This window comes from Lampris incognitus, chromosome 10 (genome assembly GCF_029633865.1).
Source record: "Lampris incognitus isolate fLamInc1 chromosome 10, fLamInc1.hap2, whole genome shotgun sequence".
NCBI classification, from domain to species: Eukaryota; Metazoa; Chordata; class Actinopteri; order Lampriformes; family Lampridae; genus Lampris; species Lampris incognitus.
Window position 1 is genome coordinate 46,392,141 of NC_079220.1, and position 26,085 is coordinate 46,418,225.

At 43.9% G+C, this 26,085-nt stretch overlaps 1 protein-coding gene across 1 annotated transcript in view; it reads left to right on the forward strand.

Annotated features, from left to right (window-relative positions):
* Positions 1–26,085, forward strand: part of septin12 (septin 12) — a 128,876-nt gene that overhangs the window by 62,301 nt on the left and 40,490 nt on the right. The window lies entirely within an intron of this gene.

The window sequence follows — 26,085 nt, forward strand, 5'->3', positions numbered from 1 at the left end:
GGCCGTGTCTGTGGGTGGAAAGCCGGATGTGGGTATGGTCGCTGCACTAGCGCCTCCTCTGGTCGGTCGGTCAGGGCGCCTGTTCGGGAGGGAGGAGGAACTGGGGGGAATAGCGTGATCCTCCCATGCGCTACGTCCCCCTGGTGAAACTCCTCACTGTCAGGTGAAAAGAAGCAGCTGGCAACTCCACATGTATGGGAGGAGGCATGTGGTAGGGTGCAGCCCTCCCCGGAGCGGCAGAGGAGGTGGAGCAGCGACTGGGGCGGCTCACGCGAGTGGGGTAATTGGCCGAATAAAATTGGGAGAAAAAGGGGGAAAATCCACAACAAAAGAAAAATATATTCATTAGCGCAGTGAAATGCAGTAATGTAGCACATCTGACAATCCTTTTTTTTTCTACTGCTATTTCATGAGCACCTTTTGGAAAAACTGTTAAAGGGATTCCTCATTGCAGTGATACTGGCTGTGTTGGGTTTTTTTTGCTCAGTAAACGGCGGGAAGGAGGCTGGTTGGTACATGTTGGGGTGCAGCGCCGACATCTCATAGAGAATGCTTCAGACTGAGAGGTCAGAAAAACACAGGATGTGTCACGACGCCGTCTCGCTCACTCACAGCGCTCATGTGTGAAGGAAGAGGGAATGTCTGTCGGTAGGCACGTACAGACCAGTTTCTGTGTTTGTGGGCGTGTGTAAATGTGTGTCTCGCATAGAAGAAGCCAGGACCTGCTGTAAGCGTTGGTCTGAATTTGTCTCGAATCTGTTCAATTGTCTTAACATCACTGCCCTTTGGCATGTCCAATTACTGCAAAGAGCCCAGGAGACAACGCTCTGCACACCCCACATGCAGGAGACGCGTTTCTTAAAAGGCTGGACTCGGACCAGGTATCGGCCGGAGAAAGGTCAACTACACTACGACTAGATGATTGCTAGGAAAAAAAGAAAATCTGTTCATTGTTAGAGTAGTTAGCTCAAGTCTTTGCATAATAAAGTGGTTACCTTAGAGAGACATGATCAACCCATATGTTACAGATTTAAATTATAAATGACAGGTGTCATTTTTTTCTCCAAAATACACAATGGATGTGACCTCTCCAAACTGATCCATCCATCCATCCATCCATCCATCCATTATCCAAACTGCTCAGGGTCATGGGGATGCTGGAGCCTATCCCAGCAGTCATTGGGCAGCAGGTGGGGGGGGGGGCCTGGACAGGCCACCAATCCATCACAGGGCCCCCCCACACACACTTGTTCATGCACTCATTTGTGTAAATTCCCTTGACCTAAATGCAGAAAACACTGGGTGTAGCACAGCAGAAGAGTTTCAGTTGTACTAATATAATGATATATTGTTTTACCGTGGCCTGTTTCCACTGTACATTGAATATTGGGAATCTAGCCTCATTATTATTTACAACATCTAGTCCTAATTTATCCCATAGATGGGTCTGAATATATGATAGATGGTGGTAGCTTTTAAGTTTCATGCCAAACAATAGACTGAAGTGCCTTAATTTGGCACCATCGTTTCCTCTTGGATTCCCTCTGCAAAGAGCTGTGTTTACAGTAAATCAGACAGATAGGGAATCTGATTCCCTGTGTGAACTACCACAATTCATTTGAAGGTTAGAAGGTGTTCACCGTGGTAGAAATGGGTTGAAAGTCGTGATTTAAAAAAAAAACGGCCATACTTTTTCACTACAGTATAGTGCAGGACTCAGACTGGGTGTGATTGCTTCATACCATGTGTGACCTTTAAGTGAGCTTCCCACCATTCTTTCAGCTTAACCCATTTGCTAGACCTGATATACAGAACTCCACCCTTCATGGCTGCCAGCATCCCAAACTATTATCCCTGCTCCAAAAAAGCATGCACATAATTGAAAGCATTCCTATCATATGTGTAACTAGATTCCTAGAAATGTTGTCCTTGGGCGCTGGGGGGGGGGGCATCATTATGAAACACACACCCCCACCTGCCCCTCCCCACCCCCCCACCCCATCTAAAACAGTGGTAGAGATGAAAGAAAAATAACATACTGCGTGACTTCGAAAACAAAGACGTTAAAAGATGGAAAGAAGGAGAGAGAGAGAAAAGGAAAGGTTGGGAAGTGAGAAACAGAAGAAGTGAGACAAGAATGAATACCAGCTTGAGAGTACTTCCTGCTGCAGGTGGAGAGATTTTCTGGCAGAAGTGAGCAGGTTGTGTGTAAGTGTGTGTATGTGTCTGTATAATGTACATGCATTTGTGCTTCTCATACCACTTCCCAAGTTACAGCCAGCGGCATGTTATTTAACAAGAGGAAAACTTTAATAGGCCTTTGATGATTTAGTTTCCTACCTAAGGCTACTTCTGTCATTGACAAATACCATAATAGGCCAAAAGGAGTATCAGCAACTTATTGTGCCATGATTATTACATTTATAACATCATAAAAAGAGGTGTACATTTTCACCCCAGAGCCTTTTTTGTGAGTTTGGCGTAGTTGCAGTTTACAAAAGCAGCGTCAGTGCAAATCTGTAACAGATTTATTTGACTGTGCATCAGCAGTCAGAAGGAGAAGAAATGGATTTGTTTATAAAGTGCCAGCAGATTCAGTCACAGATTAACAATGCTGCAACCTGCAAAGCGGCACCTTGCAAACGTCAACTCATTCTTGATTATGTTAAGATACTGTTCTGTCCATACCTTCCTTCACAGAGACACTATACAGGCTGGACTGGAGACATTAAAGTTGACATAAGTGTGATGTGGCTAAAATCAAATGTTCAAGATAATGCAGCTTTTTAACAGCAGATAACATGAAGGTAACATGAGTTGTTATCTTTAATTTTTTTTTTCAATTTTGATGGATTCAGCGGCCTCTTGTCATAATCGTTCACTTGTATACCGCAAATCCCAGATTTCAATACAAAATGCATGTGATCCTGAACGCACAAAAATGTGCATGTGGAGGCCAGTTTTCCATGGTTGCAGATTAACACCAGCATGGTTTGCTTGGCTAGGCACTATGGCTGTAAGAGTGCTTTGAGAAGATAATCAGGTGGTAGTGTACATATTTTGAACAATATCATTTGACATAATATTGAGCAACACATTAAGACATATCAGACATTGACTAAAGCTAACATTGGATAATATTTAGCGTTGCATTTTACCACCTATCGCTTGCTCTTCCATGTTTGACATGCATGGTCCTTCTTCCTCTTCTTCTTTTGCGGCAGACTCAACACATTTCCTTCACATGAGCCATCACATTTGAATACTTGGGAAAGGACTCCACCGACACCAATAAAAACTAGCATAGAGAGGAGCAATTACAGAACGCTAATGTACTGACTGGCTGTGGCTGGGAAAATGTATCAAATATGGCATTTTGATTCAAGTAAATTACTGATAATAGCTTTAATCTGTGGCAGTATGGCTTGAAAAGGGAGAGAGCTGGCTGATATGATGGAAAGAAGAAAGGTACAGTGGTGCTTGAAAGTTTGTGAACCCTTTAGAATTTTCTATATTTCTGCATAAATATGACCTAAAACATCATCAGATTTTCACACTAGTCCTAAAAGTTGATAAAGAGAGCCCAATTAAACAAATGAGGCAAAAATATTATACTTGGTCATTTATTTATTGAGGAAAATTATCCAATATTACATAACTGTGAGTGGCAAAAGTATGTGAAACTCTAGGATTAGCAGTTAATTTGAAGGTGAAATTGGAGTCAGGTGGTATCAATCAATGGGATGACAATCAGGTGTGAGTGGGCGCCCTGGTTTATTTAAAGAACAGGTCTCTATCAAAGTCTGACCTTCACAATACGTGTTTGTGGAAGTGTATCATGGCAAGAACAAAGAAGATTTCTGAGGACCTCAGAAAAAGCGTTGTTGATGCTCATCAGGCTGGAAAAGGTTACAAAACCATCTCTAAAGAGTTTGGGCTCCACCAATCCACAGTCAGACAGATTGTGTACAAATGGAGGAAATTCAAGACTATTGTTACCCTCCCCAGGAGTGGTCGACCATCAAAGATCCCTCCAAGAGGAAGGAGTGTAATAGTCGGCCAGGTCACAAAGGAACCCAGGGTAACTTCTAAGCAACTGAAGGCCTCTCTCACTTTGGCTAATGTTAATGTTCATGAGTCCACCATCAGGAGAACACTGAACAACAACGGTGTGCATGGCAGGGCTGCAAGGAGAAAGCCACTGCTCTCCAAAAAGAACATTACTGCCCATCTGCAGTTTGCTAAAGATCATGTGGACAAGCCAAAAGGCTATTGGAAAAATGTTTTGTGGACGGATGAGACCAAAATAGAACTGTTGTGTTTAAATGAGAAGTGTTGTGGAGAAAGGTAAACACTGCATTCCAGCATAAGAACCTTATCCCATCTGTGAAACGTGGTGGTAGTATCATGGTTTGGGCCTGTTTTGCTGCATCTGGGCCAGGAAGGCTTGCCATCATTGATGGAACAATGAATCCTGAACTATATCAGCGAATTGTTAAGAAAATCTGTCTGTGAACTGAATCTCAAGAGAACGTGGGTCATGCAGCAAGACAACGACCCTAAGCACACAAGTTGTTCTACGAAAGAATGGTTAAAGAAGAATAAAAATGTTTTGGAATGGCCAAGTCAAAGTCCTGACCTTAATCCAATCGAAATGTTGTGGAAGGACCTGAAGCGAGCAGTTCATGTGAGGAAACCCACCAACATCCCAGAGTTTAAGCTGTTCTATATGGAGGAATGGATTCCTCCAAGCCAATGTGCAGGACTGATCAACAGTTACCAGAAACGTTTAGTTGCAGTTATTGCTGCACTTGGGGTCACACCAGATACTGAAAGCAAAGGTTCACATACTTTTGTCACTCACATATCAAATCAAATCAAATCAATTTTATTTGTATAGCGCAATATCACAAATTACAAATTTGCCTCAGTGGGCTTAACAGCAACACAACATCCTGTCCTTAGACCCTCTCATCAGATAAGGAAAAACTCCCTAAAAAACCCCTTTAACAGGGAGAAAAAATAGGAAGAAACCTCAGGGAGAGCAACAGAGGAGGGATCTCTCTCCCAAGACGGACAGCGTGCAATGGATGTTGTGTTCACGCAATTTACATAATACAACATTGAAAGAGGATAACAGAATTATTATGGACATAAAATTACAGATACACTACCGTTCAAAAGTTTGGGATCACCCAAACAATTTTGTGTTTTCCATGAAAAGTCACACTTATTCACCACCATATGTTGTGAAATGAATAGAAAATAGAGTCAAGACATTGACAAGGTTAGAAATAATGATTTGTATTTGAAATAAGATTTTTTTTACATCAAACTTTGCTTTCGTCAAAGAATCCTCCATTTGCAGCAATTACAGCATTGCAGACCTTTGGCATTCTAGCTGTTAATTTGTTGAGGTAATCTGGAGAAATTGCACCCCACGCTTCCAGAAGCAGCTCCCACAAGTTGGATTGGTTGGATGGGCACTTCTTTGAGCAGATTGAGTTTCTGGAGCATCACATTTGTGGGGTCAATTAAACGCTCAAAATGGCCAGAAAAAGAGAACTTTCATCTGAAACTCGACAGTCTATTCTTGTTCTTAGAAATGAAGGCTATTCCATGCGAGAAATTGCTAAGAAATTGAAGATTTCCTACACCAGTGTGTACTACTCCCTTCAGAGGACAGCACAAACAGGCTCTAACAGGTACTATTTAATGAAGATGCCAGTTGGGGACCTGTGAGGCGTCTGTTTCTCAAACTAGAGACTCTAATGTACTTATCTTCTTGCTCAGTTGTGCAACGCGGCCTCCCACTTCTTTTTCTACTCTGGTTAGAGCCTGTTTGTGCTGTCCTCTGAAGGGAGTAGTACACACCGGTGTAGGAAATCTTCAATTTCTTAGCAATTTCTCGCAAGGAATAGCCTTCATTTCTAAGAACAAGAATAGACTGTCGAGTTTCAGATGAAAGTTCTCTTTTTCTGGCCATTTTGAGCGTTTAATTGACCCCACAAATGTGATGCTCCAGAAACTAAATCTGCTCAAAGAAGTGCCCATCCAACCAATCCAACTTGTGGGAGCTGCTTCTGGAAGCGTGGGGTGCAATTTCTCCAGATTACCTCAACAAATTAACAGCTAGAATGCCAAAGGTCTGCAATGCTGTAATTGCTGCAAATGGAGGATTCTTTGACGAAAGCAAAGTTTGATGTAAAAAAAATCTTATTTCAAATACAAATCATTATTTCTAACCTTGTCAATGTCTTGACTCTATTTTCTATTCATTTCACAACATATGGTCGTGAATAAGTGTGACTTTTCATGGAAAACACAAAATTGTTTGGGTGATCCCAAACTTTTGAACGGTAGTGTATGTAATATTGGATCATTTTCCTCAATAAATAAATGACCAAGTATAATATTTTTGTCTCATTTGTTTAATTAGATTCTCTTTATCTACTTTTAGGACTTGTGTGAAAATCTGATGATGTTTTAGGTCATATTTATGCAGAAATATAGAAAATTCTAAAGGGTTCACAAATTTTCAAGCACCACTGTAGGTATACTGTGTGTACAAGAAACCAGGTGGAGGGGGAGTAAGGCCAGGGGGAATCGGAAGTTGGTTCAAACTCTTCTACCATGGTGTGAATGGGAGGAGAAATGGGATAGGGGCAATTCTGAAGGAAGAGTATGTCAAGAGCGTGCTGGAGGTGACGAGAGTGTCAGACAGAGCGATGCGTATAAAGCTGGAAATCGAAGGTGTAATGATGAATGTCATCAGTGCATATGCCCTGCAAGTTGGGTGTGAGATGGAAGAAAAAGAAGAATTCTGGAGTGAGTTGGATGAAGTGGTGGAGCGTGTACCCAAGGGGGAGAGAGTGGTGATTGGAGCGGACTTCAATGGGCATGTTGGTGAAGGGAACAGAGGTGATGGGTAGGCATGGTGTCAAGGACAGAAATGTGGAAGGACAGATGGTGAATACATATTTCAAGAAGAGAGAGGAACACAGGGTGACGTACAAGAGTGGAGGAAAGTGCACACAGGTGGACTGTATGTAGAAGGTGCGATCTGAAAGGGATTGGAGACTGCAAGGTGGTGACAGGGGAGAATGTAGCTAGGCAGCATTGGATGGTGGTCTGCATGATGACTTTGGAGACCAAGAAGGGGAAGTGATTGAAGGCAGAGCCAAGGATCAACTGGTTGAATGATGGAAGTTGAAGAGGGAAGACTGTTTTGTGGAGTTCAGGGAGGAGTTAAGACAGGCACTGGGTGTTAGTGAAGAGTTGCCGGATGGCTGGGCAATCACTGCAGAAATAGTGAGGGAGACAGCTAGGAAGGTACTTGGTGTGTCATCAGGAGATAGGAAGGAAGACAAGGAGACTTGGTGGTGGAATGAGGAAGTACAGCAAAGTATACAGAGTAAGAGGTTGGCAAAGAATAAGTGGGATAGTCAGAGAGATGAAGAAAGTAGACAGGAGTATAAGGAGATGCAGTGTAAAGCGAAGCGAGAGGTGGCAAAGGCAAAGGAAAAGGCGTATGGTGAGTTGTATGAGAGGTTAGACACTAAGGAAGGAGAACAGGACTTGTACCAATTGGCTAGACAGGGGGACCGAGCTGGGAAGGATGTGTAGCACGTTAGAGCGAACAAGGATAGAGATGGAAATGTGCTGACAAGCGAGGAGAGTGTGGTGAGAAGGTGGAAGGAGTACTTTGAGGGGCTGATGAATGAAGAAAACGAGAGCAAGAGAAGGTTGGATGATGTTGGGATAGTTAATCAGGAAGTGCAGTGGATTAGCAAGGAGGAAGTGAGGACAGCTATGAAGAGGATGGAGAGTAGAAAAGCAGTTGGTCCTGATGACATACCTGTGAAGGCATGGAGGTGTTTAGGAGAGATGGCAGTGGAGTTTTTAACTAGATTGTTTAACACAATCTTGGAAAGTGAGAGGATGCCTGAGGAGTGGAGAAGAAACATACTGGTACCGATTTTCAAGAATAAGGGTGATGTGCAGAACTGTAGCAACTACAGAGGTATAAAGTTGATCAGCCACAGCATGAAGATATGGGAAAGAGTAATAGAAGCTAGGTTAAGAGGAGAGGTGATGATCAGCAAGCAGCAGTATGGTTTCATGCCACGAAAGAGCACCACAGATGCGATGTTTGCTTTGAGAATGTTGATTGAGAAGGTCAGAAAGAGTTACATTGTGTCTTTGTGGATTTAGAGAACGCATACGACAGGGTGCCGAGAGAGTAGGTGTGGTATTATATGAGGAAGTTGGGAGTTGCAGAGAAGTATGTAGGAGTGGTGCAGGATATGTATGAGGGAAGTGTGACAATGGTGAGGTGTGCGGTTGGAATGACAGATGGGTTCAAGGTGGCGGTGGGATTACATCAAGGATCGGCTCTGAGCCCTTTCTTGTTTGCAATGGTGAGGGACAGGTTGACGGACAAGATCAGGCAGGACTCTCCATGGAGGAGGTCTGGCCCCTAGACATGTGGTACGCAGGCCCACTGGTGTGTGGATATTCCCTGATGCCCACGGACCAGCCCCCAGCTATGGGTTAAATAGTGCCACTGCCTAGATGATACCTCGGGGGAGGAATAGGCTACAGGAGTAAACCCCTGCAGAAAATCAACGTCTACATTGCTGTTGTTTTTTTTTTTTTTTTTTTCTTGCCCTTTTGTATCTGTAAGTCAGAGAGTACTGCTGGCGTCGTGTGTGGCTGCCACTTCTCCCTCTCGTAGTCCCCCCTTCCCATCCACCCCTGTATGTCTGTATTATGTTAATCTGTTGTCTTGTTTCACTGCCTTTTCTTGTAAAGCGACTTTTACTGTTAGAAAAGCACTACATAAGTTTGATTGATGATTATTATTATTATTATTATTATTATTATTATTGTTAATCTGATACACACATCCATTGTAAATTCAGTGAAGCCATGTATAGTGTTCTTCGGCAATCCATCGAAACAATGATGACTGTGATGCAGTTTAAGCTTGGCAAGCACGCCTGTGGGCCATCAGGCCTGCATTAGAGTGACAATATCTTCCACATTTGTGACAGACAGATGTTGTTTGAGTTGGTCTGTTATGTCTTGCATGGTGGGCCTTATCAAAGGCTTCTTGTGTCTTTTGTTCAACAGCATGTAGTGTATAATATGATAAATATCAAAAACATTCTAATTCAAAGTGCAGAGCAAAAGGGGATCCAAAAATTTTCCCAATTTTCCAAAATCCATTGTTAATCAGAAGGATCAAAGATATGAATTAGGATTTGATATTGTGCAATGTATCTTGATTAAAACTCATATGTATTATTCATTTACTTATAACATTTTATATAGAGGTAGGCCTATACCTTCTGTTTCATATCCACATGACACCAGATTACACCTGTCCCTTCCCTTTGACACGTAATTCTCGAAACACAGGCTGTTATCCTCCAAACCAAACCAAACCATCAAGTGCACCAGATATAAAGATGAATGAGAAAGCAGTTTAAACTTGTAGAAACAACCTCCTGTAGATGGTTGTGACTTTGCAGTTCACCTACGTAACCAGAACTGGGGCTGGGTGAAACCTATTGGTGAGGGAGTTCAAATCTCAGGACCAGCTGGGTAAGCCTGGTGTGGTCTGAGCTGCTGCTATCAGTGTCCCAGGTGTGTCAGTTGTGCCTTTGGGCCAAGCCCTTCACCCCGAAAGTGGCCTAGATGGTGCTGGGTTGCTCTTGGTCAAAGCAATATAGGTAACAATATGTACAAATGTCTGTTGAGCCAAATGAACAATACAGGTCAACTTTAAAGACTTACACCAGCACATTCTGCAACACTGGGAGGTGAAACCACGTTTATGTTTGGTGATGAGGAACATTCTTATGTAACACCAGCGTTTAAACAAAAAAGTGATTGCAAAGACGTGGGCGGAATACTGCAGTGATCTTTACAATTGTAAACTCAATGAAAATCAGGAAGTATACAACCAACTGATGGTTGATGAGAACAAAGACGCAGAAGACAAAGATCACATCTTAAGCTGCAAGGTTGAAGAAGCCATCAAACATCTGAAAAACGACAAAGCACCAGGAGCAAACAATATACCAGCGGAACTAATCAAAAATGGCGGTGACATAGTTATAGACATCTTACTTAGCATCTGCAACAAAATTTATAGCCTGAAGAAATGGCCTACGCAGTGGACTCCTTCGGTACTGATTCCACTTCCAAAAAAGGGAAACTTGAAATTATGCAGCACCTATAGAACCATTAGTCTAATCAGCCTTGTGAGCAACGCCACAAGTTGAGCAGATTCTTGCAGAAGAACAAGCTAGTTTCAGGTCTGGAAGAAGCACAACCGAGCAAATCTCCAATTTGAGGGTTCTTTGTGAGAAATTTATAGAACATCAACGAGAAGTCTATCACAACTTTATTGATTTTAAGAAAGCTTTCGACAGAGTGTGGCAACAGGCTCTATGGAAAATGGTGAGAAAACATAACATCAACAAACACCTTGTCCAAGTTATCGAAGCTCTTTATATTCGAAAAACGCAGTGCTAGTGGACAGCACACCCAGCGACTGGTTCATTACAACAGTAGGAGTGAGACAAGGTTGTGTACTGTCACCGTGCCTTTTCCATGTATTCATTGAAGAGACCGTCACCAATGCTATGGAGGGTTTTGAACCAACTCTGTCAATCGGCGGAAGAAAAATCACCAACTTTCACTTTGCAGGTGACATAGATCTAATCGCCAGCAACAGGGAAGAGCTAGCTGAAATAACCAGAAGACTGGACAAGGCAGCTAATTAAGGACATGGGTATGTTGATCAATACTCAAAAAAGCAAAAACATGACAACACAAGATCACCTGAAGAGGGAGATTGAAGAGCAGAACACGGAAATCATTGTTGGCAGCAAAAAACTTGAAGTCACATCTTTCAAATATCTCGTATCTGTGATTAGCGAAGACAGAAGATTGGAAAAAGACATTAGGAGCAGAATCGCCATTGCAACAAGCGCGGTGACCAAGCTCAACACAATCTAGAACGAGAGAAACCTTGGAATGAAGTCAAAAATGCTACTGCTCCACACCATCATAATAGCAACTCTTCTATACAATCCTGGACCCTAACAAAAGCTATGGAGAAAAAATATATAAGCCTTTGAACTCAGAACATGTCTGTGAATGTTCTCATTCATCCAGGTCATGGTTATCCAAAAGAGTTGAATCAAGTGCAACTGAGGAAGCCTCTTGAATGAGAGGCGAAACGTCTTCACGGATATATACCAAGTCCAGTTGCACTTGATTCAACTCCTTTGGATTTGAACTCAGAGCATAGAGAAGAATGCTGCAAATCCCATACACAGCGCATGTCACCAACATTGAAGTGCTGAAAAAGGTTAAGGAAGCTATGGGTCACCATGATAGTTTACTGACAATGGTATAAAAAAAAAGAGAAGAAACTAAACTGGTTTGGGCACGTTTGCCGAATGGAAAGGATACTTGCAAAGGACATCCTGCAAGGCCTGGTAGAAGGGACTAGGAAGAGAGGGAGACCGAGAAAAACCTGGATAAACAACATCGGAGAATGGCTACAGATGAGCGTAGTGGAGACAGGGAGAGCTGCGATGGATAGGGAGTGGTGGAAGAGACTTGTTGAAGCATCAGCTGTTACAGAACTGATGATTGATGTTAAAACAAGTTTAGCACCTTAGTTTAGGGCTAGCATGGCTGCTGTGGGTGTCATGTTGCATATGTCTGCAGTTTCTTTTTGTGATTTGCATTAGATTACCTGCTGCACCGTGTGCTCACTGCTGTCTGTGAACTTGAGAAAATGAAAAATGTGGAATATTAAAGAACTCAGATCAGTTCCTCCTCCTTGTTAAGTAGACCTTTTGATGCTTTAACATTTCCTGCTTTTCCTTGCACTGAGGAAGTAACACATCCCTCTATTTCCCCACCTATTACAAACGAATGACTGCATTAAGGTTGTGTGTCTGTAGGGATGTTAACTCATGTGGTGGACCCAGGGGGCTGCACAGTACTGTACTTAACTTCACATCAACAGGAAACTGTAAAGCTTCAAGTACCACTTTCAAGCAAACCTTTTTTTTATGGCATGACTCATTCGTACACATTCGTATCACATGTGTTCATTTGTTGACACACAGTATGTGTGTGCATGTGTCATGTGCGCATCTCCCTCGCTGTGACTTAGTGTGTGTGTGTGTGTGTGTGTGTGTGTGTGTGTGTGCGCGCGCGCATGTGTGCGCATGTGTGCGTGTGTGTGTGTTGTTTGATGGGTGTTATGATACCAACAGTTGTGTAAGAAACTACCCCCTTTGTACAGTAATAGTTGTTTTCAGTGCAGGCTGTGCACATTAACTTAAACAGAGCAGGGAACACCAAACTCCCGTTGGGAAGCAAAGACAAAAAGTGCTAATAGTAAGGGTAAAAGTAGCAACACAGTAAAATAATCATGCCCTTCTCACATTCTGATGACAACTAAGTTCTTCACCCTTTTGAATAAACGTTTTAAATTGAATCACTTTCATTAATTACCACTTAAAAGTTCAAAATGAGCCGCAGGAGAAGTTGTGGTGGTTACTTGTGGTTCTCAGAAGTGCTGAAGGGTTTTGTAAAACGGATTGAATCTGAAGTTGTGAGTCTCCACTTGAAATTGAATTTAAGACATAATGTCCTATATGCGGTGTCCAATGAGAGAAAATTATGGTAACACCTAAACGAATCTCCCAAAGCACTTGACTCCCCCCCCTTTTTTTTTTCTCCTCAATTGTACCCGGCCAATTACCGCACTCTCCCGAGCCGTCCCAGTCACTGCTCCACCCCATCTGCTGATCTGGGGAGGGCTGCAGACTACCACATGTCTCCTCCGATACATGTGGAGTCACCAGCCGCTTCTTTTCACCTGACAGTGAGGAGTTTCACCAGGGGGACGTAGCACGTGGGAGAATCATGCTATTCCCCCAAGCCCCCCCCCCAAACAGGCACCCTGACGACCAGAGGAGGCACTAGTTGAGCAACCAGGACACATACCCACATCCAGCTTCCCACCCACAGACACAGACAATTGCGTCTGTAGGGACGCCTGACCAAGCCGGAGGTAACACAGGAATTCGAACCCTCGATCCCCATGTTGGTAGGCAACGGAATAGACCGCCACGCCACCTTGGGCACCCCCAAAGCTTTTTTCTGTTCGGACAGGCGATGTAGATATACGGTAAATATTGAGGTAGAGGTGTATTATTACCAGCCTGGTTACTGTCAATAGAAAATATCCGTCTGGCGAAGCAGTTTGCTGAGCAAAGAGCAAACTACGGTAATCTGACACTCCGTTCAGCAAACACAGTTGCACAAGGATGCATGTGTGCAAAACAGACTAACAAAAATACACATATACTCCATCACCTAATTAGCGGGGCTGTGATTAAAAAGAAAAAAAAAAGATTGTTGACGTTCTCACACAAACACAGGAAGAGGAGACGGGAGGTGTTTTGAAAGCTGAGATGGAATCCATTTTGTTTTCATGAAACATGGAGAGAGGAAGGGATGGGAAGAGGATGAGAAAGGGGAAATGCCATAGAAGGGGAGAAAGAGATGGAGAGAGCGAGAGAGAATAACAGACAGACGGTACCAGAGAGGTGAAGTGTACTGCTCTCACAGCCCTTGTCTTGGTCATAAAACCTCCTCCCTGGCCGTGGGTAAATTCCCTAGATAAGACTTGAATCCTCTGCTGCTGCGCCAACCCAGTGACCCTTAATGTGACCCGGCTTTTAATGCCTCGGCAGTTTCTGAAATCCTATGAGCAAGGATTTATCTCCAGATTTTGTTTCTCCTTCCTCTCAGCCCACTGAGCAGCCCAGCCACACGTCTGTCTATCCAGCGTTAGTAATGGTTGCTCTCACACAGGAAGTTGTGCTGCTGTTGGGCAAGAATGGATCAATGGTTAACCTTTACAACACAAACACACATATGGGCAAATATGCACACATGATTCTACACCTCTCCTCTGATATCCAAACACACACACACACTCACACACACGCATACACACATACAGAATTATGAACACACACACACACACATGCAGAATTATGAACACACACACACATACAGAATTATGAACACACACACACATACAGAATTATGAACACACACACACACACTACCTAGACTGAACCAATGATTTTTCCATGCATTACAACATCACACGAAATACACACATGTACACAAACAAGACAAATATGTACACGTTATTCTACACCTCTGCTCTGAAATCTAAACACACAGACACACAATCTTGAGAGCACACATACACACACACACCACTTTGACTAACACGCACATTGCAGCAATGATTCCATGCGTTCAGCATGTTACAGATAGAGTACGCAAAAGTGCACGCACGTGCACAAACTGTCAGATGCACATTTATATGTCAGCAACATGAACAACCTATAGAGAGAAAAGGAGAAATACACACAAACCAACAAAAAACAAACCGGCAAACCCCTCCCTGCTGGGGCTGGGCAATATTAGCATTTACACTCTCTCACTGGTCCTGTAATGGGATGAAATTCAGATATTGTCATATTGTGATACACGGTTTGTTCATGTATCAGGTAGAATATATTACCTAAAATGTTCTTGCAGAATAAGGTGTGAAATATGTGAGGTTGTTTTACTAAATTTATTTTTGGTTTGACATGAAACTTTACACGGGCACACCGTTCATTTTGGAGACTTTAACTTGGTTTCTTAAATATGGCGTTTTGGCTTAAGTAGCCTACCTAAGCAGATATCATGATAATATGGATATTGCATAAAATCCCATGTGATTATCGGGACAATATGTTCTGTGCCACCCAGCACACACACGCACACCTGCCCAACTACACACACAAACGAATGTTTTACATGTCGTGTTTCAAATGCCATTTGACACCGACAGCAAAACATGCACACAGAGCTGCACATGCACACAGACGCACACCGCTGGGCATCAGGGTGAAGTGCGTACAGTCTCCTGGTACAGACTTACACTGAGGTCAGCTGTCATCTGATCGCCATTCTCATATCCGATCTGCCCTCATTACTGGGGCAAGTCGGGGGACTTTTCTTACACAGACATTGGACCTGCACCTACAAGCCAACCAACATTTACATACACACATTCATAGATACACACAGATGCTCACAGAATAGTGAAATTAAAACTGAATATGACAATAACACTTCTTTACATTTGCCATAGTCCATGCAGATGTCTCCAACAAGACACACCAGAGGAGGTGTCGCAATACTTCTTCTTCTTCTTCTTCTCTTCTTCTTTCGGCTTGTTCCCTGTTTCTCAGGGATCGCCACAGCGGATTTTACAGTTTCCACCGGTACCCTGTGAGGGCACAGCACCAATGGTGGCTGTTGTTAACCCGGGCCTCGACCGATCCGATATGACCCTGTCTTGTCCGCATACTGATTTGGCAAAATGTTATGACGGATGCCCTTCCTGGTACAACCACTAACCCTATGGATGGGGGCACAGGTGAAGCGCTGGATGCCAGCCCAGTATTCATGGGCTTTTGCCCATGCCTGTCACTGAACAACCCAACACTGATGTGCTAAACTTTTCACCCTGGAAACACTGACAATACTACTACTACAATACTACTACTACTACAATACTACTACTACGACAATACTACTACTTTCCGCTGCTCCCGTTAGGGGTCGCCACAGAGGATCGTCCGTTTCCATTTCTTCCTGTCCTCTGCATCTTCCTCTGTCACACCAGCCACCCGCATGTACTCTCTCACCACATTATTAAACCTCCTCTTTGGCCTTCCTCTTTTCCTCTTCCCTGGCAGCTCCATATTCAGCATCCTTCTCCCAAACCTGTGTCTAACCTCTCGTACAACTGAAACACCGAGAATACCGCTCTCATCCACCAAATACATTCTAATAGCTTGTGTCTGTGTGTGTGTGTGTACACAAAACATATCTATAGACATAGAATTGAGACAGTCGGTACAATGTCACATTAAGTAATGGTCAAGACCACACCCATGTTTGTGTGAAAACAAAAAGCTCCATCCATTATCTTAACCGCTTATCCTGCTCTCAGGGTCGCGGGGAAGTCATTGGGCGGCAGGCAGGGAGACACCCTGGACAGGCCGCCAGGCCATCACACACACACACACACATACACACATACATTCATTCCTAGGGACAATTTAGTACGGCCAATTCACCTGACCTACATGTCTTTGGACTGTGGGAGGAAACCTGAGCCCCCGGAGGAAACCCACGCAGACACGGGGAGAACATTCGAACTCCGCACAGAGGACGACCCGGGATGACCCACCAAGGTTGGGCTACCCCCAGAACTCGAAACCAGGACCTTCTTGCTGTGAGGCGACCGCGCTAACCACTGTGCCACCGTGCCGCCAACACAAAAAGCTCATCTAATGCAAAAGTAATGCAAAAACAGTAGATTTCAAGAGAAAATTAGAGGGGCAGAAATGGTCTCAAAAATGCTTTACCCAGATGTGTCAACATTGTTCGTTTTCACTGACTGTGCTCCAAAATTGGAGGCACAAAAACATGTGAAACTTGCAGTGATCCTTCACGTTTGATTCTCTGGTGAGAGCAGAACAACGAGAAATGAGACCTTACAATGAAAGTGTTTGTTTCATAGAATGCAGCCTTCTACAATAACTGCTGTGTAACAATATATCTGAATTGTGCAGTTGTCACTTGGGTTTCTGTTATGCACGGTATGCACACATGCAAGCTTGGGCGTAGCCACACATTCTATGGGGGGGGGGTTGTGCCCCCAGTACTGAGAAAATACCAATCTGCCCCCCCAATCTACCGTAGAAAATATGTTCTCCTTTATGAACCCTGTCAACGGATCTGTCTCTTGTTATTTCCTATTTATTTCCGTTTTGTAAGGAAAACAGAAGTGTGTGACACACACCCCCCTCAATTGTAGCACATGTTGTTGTGATTTAGCATGTTGTTGTTGTTATTATTAGTATTATTATTATTATTATTATTAGCGGCACGGTGGCGCAGTGGTTAGCGCAGTCACCTCACAGCAAGAAGGTCCTGGGTTTGAGCCCCGGGGTAGTCTAACCTTAGGGGTCGTCCTCTGTGTGGAGTTTGCATGTTCTCCCCATGTCTGCATGGGTTTCCTCCCTCAGTCCAAAGACATGTAGGTCAGGTGAATCGGCCACACTAAATTGTTCCTAGGTGTGTGTGTGTGTGTGTGTGTGTGTGTGTGTGTGTGTGTGTGTGTGTGTGTGTGTGTGTGTGTGTGTGTGTGTGTGTGTGTGTGTGTGTGTGTGAGTGAGTGAGTGAGTGAGTGAGTGAGTGAGTGAGTGGGCGGGCCCGGGCCCTGTGATGTACTGGCGGCCTGTCCAGGGTGTCTCCCCGCTTGCCGTCCAATGACTGCTGGGATAGGCTCCAGCTTCCCGCGCCCCTGATTGGGATAAGCGGTTTGGATAATGGATGGACGGACGGATGGATGGATCGATGTTGCCGTTAATGTTCGCTAAAAAAGCTCAGAATCAGGTCGCCTAACGTTCTAACCCATCTCACGTTGTCCTGTGCTGTGATGGTAATCTGACGGGTTTTTGTGTTTTTGGTCAGTCAGTGGAGCTAACCGAAGGAGGAAGTAACGTTACCTAGAAAGCGGAGAAAGCAGGACCGCTGTCGTGCCAAAAGGTCCGTATCCCCTGATAGAAAGTGTACCCCTGGCCGCTCAGGGGGTCATGGGTTGGGATTGCTTCGACCCTGGTGCCATTGGATTCAACAGAAAACGCTGAACATTTTTATATATAAAATGTGTCTGTTGGTTAGTTTAGAAATGTGGGACCGAAGACACACGAAGTGTTTGTAGAGCAAGCAGTTTCTGTGGGGATCTGCCAGCAGATGGCTATTTACTTCTGTGTTCGGCCCCACCATTTCAAACATACACCTGTTGTGCAGCAGAAATGTTCAGTGTTTTCTACTGAATCAATTGGTGCCAGGGTCGCAGCAATCTGACCTCTACGTCTGATGCTACGACCCTCGGGGCGGCCAGAGGTACACCTCTATCAGAGGGCAACTTCCGACGGCGTCCAGAGTCGGCGTTTCACACTTGGGGTCGCTGGGTTCAGCAGGACACGCTGAACGTTTTGGTGTTTGTTCGGTCTGGTGAATAACGAAAAGCGAGCTCAGGTTTCGGCCAGAGGCACACTTATATCAGGGGATACGTACCTTCGCACGACACATGTCGACACCGGTAGCCAGACATTCGAGGGTTTTTTTGGGGGGCGGGTTCCAGACAGGAATTAACTAGATATCTAAATAAGTAGAGTTGGCTTAGAAGATAAGGCAATAGCTAACGTTTCAGGTAGTTGCTACTCCTGTACATTGTACGCTTACTATTGTAGCGAATTTGGGGAGGGGGGGCAGTATGGAAGACCGTCGCCACAGCCGGGACGCGAACCCGTGTCTCCCACTCTGCAAGCGACACGTTAACCAGTCGACGTGAGGTGAGGTCATCGGAAGCGCATGCGCCCAGAGGCGTAAGGGAGCTGATATGCTGAAGCGCGGGGACCCGCTTCCCGAAGGAGGGGGGAATAAATAACATGGATAAATACACACGGTGGTCCTTGACTAACGGGTCAGACCCTTTAGTCAACTGGCTAACGTTGTCGCTTGTGGAGCGGGAGATACGGGTTCGCGTCCCGGCTGTGGCGGTTCCCGCGGCTGCCCCCCGAATTCGCTACACTATATAGCTAGCTAAACAGCATGCTAACATTGCATGAATGATTATTTATTTCAAACATGTAAATAAGCAGGATATATAACATACAAATAATCCATTGCCAATAGACATGTTCCCTTGTTTACGTGCGCCGAATGTGCGTGCGCAGATTGTGAGGCAGAAAGGGGCCACGAGTCTTGTGTTTGTAAACGTTACTACGTTCATTTCGAAGAGATCGTCACGAAACGAAATGCCTCATAGTTGTTGCGCTGTCGGTTGTGTAAATCGTAAAGATGGTAAAAACAAGCATTTTTATCGCATGCCGAAAGGGAAAACTCCAATCGCAAAACGAAGATAGGTGTGGATTCATGTAATCCGTCGGGAGGACTGTAAGACGTGGTCAGAAGAGCAAATATCAAACGCTTAGATTTACGGAGAACATGTCACATCTGGTGTGTATCCGTTTCTTGCACGAATAAGTATTGTGATTGAACATACGTAAGTAACAGCTCTAAATGTGATACTGTCCTAATAGAGCAACTGCCAAACCAAAGTTTGAGCTGTTGATGCCTCGCCTTCCTCAAGTTTGACAACGATCCCATCAGCTTTCTTCTGTCATGGTGTTTGAGGTCATAATTTGACTCCAGCCTCGGTCTCATAACCGTACAAAAAAATTTACATTTCTTGAATACAAACAATTCAACGGTACAAACAATTAAACTATGAGGGCTTACCTTTGATTTGATGAAGCAAAACTTGTTTTCCTTCGAAAATGGATGGTAAAAGCAGTCTTGAACATGTCCACCAACAAAGTAATGGTATACTTCTAAAGACTTGTACGCCTTCATTGATTCTTTCGTAAACACACTCGGTGTGTCTGTGAGGCGTTCGGTCACATCCCTGCAGCCGATCGATGTTTGGCAACTTGGTGACGTCACTTGTCCGCTGAGCTTCAGCATCATAAACGGATCGGCAAGTTTTTCTCCTGTGCTTAGCGGAAGTTTCGACTCGTAATGCTTTCTGCCTTCTTTGCTCAGACCGTCAACACATTCTGAGATTTCCATTTTCTCACATTTCTAACTTTTCTCAATTTAATTATAAGTTTTATACGTTTTCATCTGTGCGTTTCATAGGTACGCACGTTGTTTCTCGGCTATGGTTAGCCACACGTTCTGCGCGCACGCAGCTTTTACGTCACGCGATAAGGACCTTGTTAGATTCACGGACGGAAGTCGCCGACTTCTCTGTACTAAACTTGAAGTACGTAATACAATAACAGGAGCGAAGCGGAATTTCATTGTGCTGTGATCCGGCTTCTTTCCAGAGGGAGAGCGCAGAATAAGACAACCCGGAAACAGTGATGCCCATATATATATGGGCATCACACACACACACACACACACACACACACACACACACACACACACACACATATATATATATATATACTGGCGCCCTCTAACGGCAGCCTAGGGAAGTGTCCAGAGGAGACAAACAAAATACATCACAGACCTATAACCTGAAGTGATCAACAAATCCAGGCATCAAACTCAGAGAACAAATCTCCTTATACATCAGATTAGTTGTTACACGTTCATTAACATTAAAACAAATAAAACTAGAAATACAAGCAGAATATTCAATGTACCAAATGAAAGTGATTATCAAGGTCAGTCGTCGTTCTCCTGGTAAAATAATGGTATCTGGCCACATTGCAGGCAGCACAAAGAGACAGGGAGAGGCATGCTGAAAGCAGTGGCCAGACGGACGTGCTCTGGAGATACAGATCTGATGATAAACTGGAACGCGAGACTAAATAGCTTGATAACATTAGTTTTAACCTAGGCGTACATGTCGGCAGTAAATAAAACTAGTAATAAAAGCAGGATATTCGAATTAAAATGACCATCAAGGTCAGTCAGTCTGGTAAAATAGTATTTGGTCACAATGCAAGTCCTCAAAACTATCTTCTAGGTTTTCCTATATAAGTATCGCAGAATTGTGGGAAATGCGCTTAAAACAAATTCTGGACAATGTCTGTACCATGGTTTCACCCTTGCATGCAAGCAAATAGAGGTAGATTGAGGTAAAATTAAGCATCAACACCGCAGGCTGTTGATGCCATGTGATGCTTCTCATCACATGGAAGTTGATATCGGTCTGAATTGGGGCTCCACGGGGTCTGATCTTCCATCTTTTGTATACTGTTTGTGCAGTATTGTTTCTGCATAAATATTTTGATAAAGTAATTGGAGTGGGAACTGAAATACCCTCTGGCAAAATAAGAGAGTTAGAGAGGGGGGGAGTGGAAAAAGACAGAGAAAGAAGGCTTAGCAGCCTATTTTGATGTGAGGCCAACTACAGCCCATGAAGAGAAATCAAATGAGGGTCTTTTAACACAATATACAACAAGCCTGAACTCGTTACTACAACTATGGGGGAGGTAATGACTTTTACAGACTGTGAATGGGTGTGATTCAGAACACAATTTGACAGACAAATATCACATTCTTTTCATTAAGGACTCAATTATTCATGAATTGCAGAGAGAGAGAAAAATTATGGGGCTCATAAAACCTTAACAAGACTAAAATCCTTTTACATTAACTTGGTTCTTGGAGAGGTATAGTACGTCTAACTGGAAGGCTTGCCCAGGCTGTCGTCCAAAAACTACAAATCTGAATCGTGTTTTGCAAACCTCTCTCTGTTGTGCATGCATGTATGAAAGCTTGTCAACTCTTCCTGCCTCTGCAGCTACACCCAGAGGCCACTACTGCAAATAAGAAGGTATTCCTAGTCAATTGCTCTCTTATCAGGAGCCAGAAAGAGCCGGCCAGAGAAATCTGAGAGGAGTGACTAGTAATTACTGCTCAGAGGAGATCAGAAGGATTGCAGTGAATCAAATGTGCGGACAAGAGGTCAAATTCCTAGCAGCAAGAAAAGCCTTTATCAGGTTGACAAAGCCATTAATCTAACACGAAATCCTATGTCTTGCTGATGTGAGACTGGCTGTTGTTGTTTACCAACGTGAAACTGTAAATTCTATTGACTCCTTATTCTTTCATGTGGGTTATATCTTCACATAAACTCTGACTGGTCTTTGTACTGTGTGTGTGTGTGTGTGTGTGTGTGTGTGTGTGTGTGTGTGTGTGTGTGTGTGTGTGTGTGTGTGTGTGTTTGTGTGTCAGGAGTTGCAGTTGCACCTTTTCAACACCTGGGGGCAGTAAGCCGCCATTGTCGTCCATATCGTTTGACTTCCTTTGAGGCGCGGTTTGCTTGACTTGACAGGATGTGGGAGGAATTTGAGTCTCATGTATATACTGAACTTCTCTGGTCACATAAATAGATAAATCATCAAGTGTACAACCTTGTAATCTCAGTTTTTCTTCTCTTGACACGTGATTTTGTTCACCAACAAGTAATCACCCGCTTTTCACAATTTGTTTTAAAAGTAATTTGTTTTTAACATGATTGCTGTGTATTTAACAGTACCAACATTTGCATTTAGCTTGCTTGTAATCCGCAAAAGCAGCTCTTGTTTTCCCCGTTTCCCCGTTTCCCAGTCAGAGCGTTTGAATAAACAAGCGGTGAGTGATGGATGAGCAGGTGAGAACATCGTTCGGTGTAGCGTAATTACACAGCGCTTCACGACGCGGCTGTCATGTAACACCGGCGTTGACAGGCTTCGGTTAAGGATGACCCGTGCGGCAGTCGGATAGTTTTGAACTGAGGTCACCGACATGCAACAAGCTTTACCTTCCAGCAGCTTGGAGGAGGACCGAGTGAACTGCTGGGTGTCTTGGAAATGATCGATGCTCATTCCCGTGTTGCTTCCCTGGCCCTGTCTCTCCACTGCACCAGTGTGCTGCATTTGGCAGCGTCCCAGGTGCTGAAAAAAGAGAAGTGAGGATTTGATGTCATAGTTGACATAGCAGCTCGTGGATGGGTGAACTGATAAAACGACGGAGAAGGAGAGGGGGAATTATGCGGCTTTAGCATGTCGTCTTGTGTTTGCACGTTGACACTTGCTAGCGGGCGAACGCCTCAGATTCCTGTCAGACGGTGGATTTGTGTGTATGCGTGTGTTTTAGAGTGTGTGTGTGCGTGTGTTTTAGAGTGTGTGTGTGTGTGTGTGTGTGTGTGTGTGTGTGTGTGTGTGTGTGTGTGTGTGTGTGTGTGTGTGTGTGATTTAAAACGACATCGGTAGTAACTGTTAACTCCCTCCCTCTACCTCTCTCAGTCTTTCTAACTTTCTCTCACCTTGCTCTACTTTCCTGTGTGCTGTCTGTCTTCTCTTTGTCTTTCTCTCCATACCCAAGAAGGCCTCGCGTTATCTGTGGTTTATGTGGTGTGTGTGTGTGTGTGTGTGTGTTAGGGGGTCCCCACAAGTATATGGTGACATGTGTGCGTTTGTGTACCAGGTTTTTCTATCCTGATGGGGATCAGGACAGAAAAACCTGAAACCACCTACCTTGTGGGGACATGTTATGGGTCCCCATGAGGAAAAGGGTGTAGTTTAGAGTTAGGGCTTGGGTTTAGGGTTAAGGTTAGGGTAAGGGTGGGTTTAGAATTGGGGTTAGGTTAAGGTTAGGGTAAGGGTTAAGGTTAGGCATGTAGTTATGATGGTTAAGGTTAGGGTTTCAGGGCTACGCAATAAATGTGGTCAATGAGGGGTCCCAGATGTGTGTGTGTGTGTGTGTGTGTGTGTGTACATGTCCTGCACAGCATGGAGAACTGCTCTAATGAGCACTAACAGCTAGTTATTGGGACCCTGTGTGGTTTTGCTGGAGCTCTGGTTTAATTGAATTTGCTCCATTACTCCTGACAGCTTGTGTAAACTCTCACCTACAGCAATATATATATATATATATATATATATATATATATATATATATATATATATACACTACCGTTCAAAAGTTTGGGATCACCCAAACAATTTTGTGTTTTCCATGAAAAGTCACACTTATTCACCACCATATGTTGTGAAATGAATAGAAAATAGAGTCAAGACATTGACAAGGTTAGAAATAATGGTTTGTATTTGAAATAAGATTTTTTTTACCTCAAACTTTGCTTTCGTCAAAGAATCCTCCATTTGCAGCAATTACAGCATTGCAGACCTTTGGCATTCTAGCTGTTAATTTGTTGAGGTAATCTGGAGAAATTGCACCCCACGCTTCCAGAAGCAGCTCCCACAAGTTGGATTGGTTGGATGGGCACTTCTTGCGTACCATACGGTCAAGCTGCTCCCACAACAGCTCAATGGGGTTCAGATCTGGTGACTGCGCTGGCCACTCCATTACCGATAGAATACCAGCTGCCTGCTTCTGCTCTAAATAGTTCTTGCACAATTTGGAGGTGTGTTTAGGGTCATTGTCCTGTTGTAGGATGAAATTGGCTCCAATCAAGCGCTGTCCACTGGGTATGGCATGGCGTTGCAAAATGGAGTGATAGCCTTCCTTATTCAGAATCCCTTTTACCTTGTACAAATCTCCCACCTTACCAGCACCAAAGCAACCCCAGACCATCACATTACCTCCACCATGCTTAACAGATGGCGTCAGGCATTCTTCCAGCATCTTTTCATTTGTTCTGCGTCTCACAAACGTTCTTCTTTGTGATCCAAACACCTCAAACTTGGATTCATCCGTCCACAACACTTTTTTCCAGTCTTCCTCTGTCCAATGTCTGTGTTCTTTTGCCCATCTTAATCTTTTTCTTTTATTGGTCAGTCTCAGATATGGCTTTTTCTTTGCCACTCTGCCCTGAAGCCCAGAATCCCGCAGCCGCCTCTTCACTGTAGATGTTGACACTGGTGTTTTGCGGGTACTATTTAATGAAGATGCCAGTTGGGGACCTGTGAGGCGTCTGTTTCTCAAACTAGAGACTCTAATGTACTTATCGTCTTGCTCAGTTGTGCAACGCGGCCTCCCACTTCTTTTTCTACTCTGGTTAGAGCCTGTTTGTGCTGTCCTCTGAAGGGAGTAGTACACACCGGTGTAGGAAATCTTCAATTTCTTAGCAATTTCTCGCATGGAATAGCCTTCATTTCTAAGAACAAGAATAGACTGTCGAGTTTCAGATGAAAGTTCTCTTTTTCTGGCCATTTTGAGCGTTTAATTGACCCCACAAATGTGATGCTCCAGAAACTCAATCTGCTCAAAGGAAGGTCAGTTTTGTAGCTTCTGTAACGAGCTAAACTGTTTTCAGATGTGTGAACATGATTGCACAAGGGTTTTCTAATCATCAATTAGCCTTCTGAGCCAATGAGCAAACACATTGTACCATTAGAACACTGGAGTGATAGTTGCTTGAAATGGGCCTCTATACACCTATGTAGATATTGCACCAAAAACCAGACATTTGCAGCTAGAATAGTCATTTACCACATTAGCAATGTATAGAGTGTATTTCTTTAAAGTTAAGACTAGTTTAAAGTTATCTTCATTGAAAAGTACAGTGCTTTTCCTTCAAAAATATGGACATTTCAATGTGATCCCAAACTTTTGAACGGTAGTGTGTATATATATATATATATATATATATATATATATATATATATATATATATATATATATATATATATATATGCTGTGCAGCAGTGGCGTAGCAGGACGGCCCAGCGGTTGCGTAGGGCATCTCATAAGCAGAGGATGTGTGTTCGGTTCCCATAGTTACCTGCTGAGGTGTCCTGCAGGGGGACAACTGGGGGGGGGGGCAGTTATTGAAGAGCCAAGTGCCTGTGCAGAAATTAAGCTAAGGCTTGTTTATAAAGAGCAAATAAAGTGAGCGGGAAAGTAACGCCGTTCGATGGGGACGGTGCGATGTGCGGTAGAGAGTAGATGTGGGAATGTGTGTCCTGCTGGGCCGTGGCCTGAGCTGCGGGGGTTCAGATCCCTCAGCACAACGAAAGGAGACGGAGGATGTGAAATAAGACGGGGGAAAGAGACAGGGGTAGAAAAAAACCAGTTGCAGAGTAAAAGGAAAGCCTGAAAGTGAGCTGGAGATAGTCGGCAAGAAGTGAGAGTCTGGGAAACGAGGAAATTGAGAAAGGGAAAGAGATGTGGGAATAAAGAGAGGAACCTCGCTTTAGAGTGATGACTCAGTGAGAGACGTTAGAAAAGGAGAAGTGTAAAATGAGGGACACACCAAAAAAAAAGATAATGGTATCATTTGTTTAGCCAGCTGACGTCCTTAACAGGAAACAGTTTGCCCGCATACCAGGAAACGCATCACTCTCTGAAAACACTGACAAGCGCACCCACATGCACGGTTTTGACATGTCCCCCATTCACTCACACTGAGAGGCAGGCCTCCCGACA